The 2,641-nt window shown below is 49.5% G+C and overlaps 1 non-coding gene across 1 annotated transcript; it reads left to right on the top strand.

Moving 5' to 3' along the window:
* On the top strand, positions 1-164 carry LOC132394882 (U1 spliceosomal RNA). The gene has a single exon (XR_009512428.1). It is a non-coding gene; the product is annotated as a U1 spliceosomal RNA (small nuclear RNA).
* The last annotated feature ends 2,477 nt before the right edge of the window (positions 165-2,641 follow it).

Genomic DNA, 2,641 nt, shown 5'->3' with positions numbered 1-2,641 from the left:
ATACTTACCTGGCAGGGAACCGTCGGTGATCATGACGGCCGAGGTTCCAGGACGAGGCTATCCCATTGCACTCCGGGTGTGCTGACGCCTGCGATATCCCCAAATGCGGGATACTCGACTGCACAATTTGTGGTAGTGGGGGACTGCGTTCGCGCTCTCCCCTGATAAAGCAATGAACAATAGAATAACGATTTGCTTCCACTCGAAGTGGCTATTCATGTGGAGGAGCGTGTCACGGTTCATCCCCAGCAGCTGCGTAACACTCTGATATACGGGCTGTTCCCGGGGATGCACACCGAGGCCAACATCCGGCGCTGCTGGCAGATCATCAACTCCGTGAAAGACGCTCTTTGGTCAGGCCGAAACCTGATGGTCTATCAGCACTCGGAGATGTCCGTGGGGGAATGCTGCCGACTGGTACATTCTCGCCTGCAGGAGTACGTGCTGAGGGACGCACGCAAACTCGGTGCAGCCACCGCAAGGGCCCGCTGGGGAAGGACCACAGTCTAGGGTCCTTCTTCCGTGGCAGTTGAGGGCAGGGTGGCGGGGTTGGGGCTATACCCATTGAAAGTAAATATTAAAGAACAAAGTGCCACGTGGGTGACAAAGCATTAGAACTTTGAAAATGTAAGGACAGCAATGGTACCAACCCTGTAAATAACTGACCGTCTTTGAATGGTTATTGTACATAATTTTATTTTGGAGTAAAGTATATTTTGTTCAATTTTAAAAAACTAATCAAGCAGAGGCTTCACTGTGTTACTTTCTTTCTCCAACTGTTCTCTTTGCCATTTGTCTCCACATCACTGTCCAGTCGCAGACTTACACCCCACACCTGACAGTTTGACTCAAGACTCTTCATTTCACTTTACCTACGGCCGAGTGACTCCGTGGGGGCAGTTACACAGCAGTGGCAAACCAACATCTTTGCTACCTCTTCCAACAGTTTTTTTATTAAACGAAATAGACTTTATTTAAAAATAAAATTTTATACAGTAAACAATTCAATGACTTTCAATTCGTTAGAATGGTTTCCATTACTGTCTTTACATTTTCAGACTTTTCGCCACCCAAGTGGCACTGTGTTCTTTCATATTTACATTCAGGGGGTATACACCCAACACCCCCCCCCCACCCACCACCACTAATCTCCCGCGGGAGAAGAACCCTAGACTGTGGTCCTTCCCCATCGGACCCCTGCGGTGGCTGCACCAAGATTGAGTGCATCCATCAGCACGTACTCCTGCAGCCGAGAATCTGCCAGACAACTCAGTGTTCTAGTAGACCATCAAGTTTCGGGCCGACCAAAGAGCGTCTTTCACCCAGTTGATGATCTGCCAACAGCACCGGATTTTGGTCTCCGTGTGCGTCCCCGCGAACAGCCCGTAGATCAGAGATTCCTCTGTTACGCAGCTGCTAGGAATGAACCTGGACACTGCCCCTTCCATCCTCCTCCACACCTTCTCCGCGAACACACAGTGTGTAGAGGTGGGTCGCTGACTCCTCCTCTCTGCAGTCCTCCCGTGGGCAGAGGGGTGTGGAGACGACGTTCCGGGCGTACAGGAGGGGTCGGACTGGGAGGGCCCCTCTCACCGCCAGCCAGGCGAGGTCTTGGTGCCTGTTGGAAAGGTCTGGCGATGCGGCATTTTGCCAGATGAACTGGACAGTTTGCTCAGGGAACCACCCCACTATGTCCATCTCGTCCTTCTCTGCGGAGCCTATTCACATACCCGGGAAGACAACTACGTCTCAGGAAGAAAGTCCAATTTCGAAAAGTTATTACATTAACATCAGAGGGTGACATTTCAAAATAGTTTTATTCTAATAATGCCTGCAACATTATGCTGTCTTACACGAACATGCACCTTGCGCTTTGTATCAACCTGTTCATCGGCAGGCCAAGCAATTCAGGGACCCGAGCTAATATTATTTTGTGACGCTATGAACTTGACTGTAACTATAGGTGCTGCCTGTGACTCTGTACAGCGTTTTGCACCTTGGCCCCAGAGGAAAGATGTTTCGTTTAGCTGTTTGTATGTACATGTATGGTTGAGTAACAATAAACATGAACTACTACTGATCTCAGTAATGATAACCACAAAATCTACTGGATTGTTATAAACACAAAATCCTGCATCACTGGTCTCCTTCCGAGCCCAATACCTGCAAGGACTCAATGTGGATCACTCGCTTCCACTGCAGAAACCTGTCCTCGGGACACGGATGATACAAGCAATAGCCGATTCAAATTTACAACTTGGTCATCTTTGGTGCGTTTTAGCAAACTGCGCAGTGCCCCAGCGGAGCGTAGTTTCTGTGCAGAGTGGACTTCAATCAGCAAGGGCAACAGTGCGGGTTTACACTGAAAGAATTCAATTAGTAAGAAATCAGGGCAGACAAGAGTGACTCCGTGAACTGTTGTGTCTGTAGTTTGTTGGAGCCGGTGAGATAGGCAGTAAGAGGGACTCCAGCTTGAAGAACTTTAGCTCAGAATAGGGGAGATGGAGTCTAGGATTCAGACGTGGCGTGGGGCGACAGGAAGGGAGTACAGTACGTACCTGGACCATGTTCCAAAGTCAGTCACAGCGCAGGTTTTGATGAATGGAAGGCTGCCACTGTGAGTTGCACGGTTCTGGGAAGG

Source organism: Hypanus sabinus, chromosome 5 (genome assembly GCF_030144855.1).
Source record: "Hypanus sabinus isolate sHypSab1 chromosome 5, sHypSab1.hap1, whole genome shotgun sequence".
NCBI lineage: Eukaryota > Metazoa > Chordata > Chondrichthyes > Myliobatiformes > Dasyatidae > Hypanus > Hypanus sabinus.
Note: the sequence above shows the minus strand (reverse complement) of the source record. Positions and strands in the feature narration are given on the sequence as shown.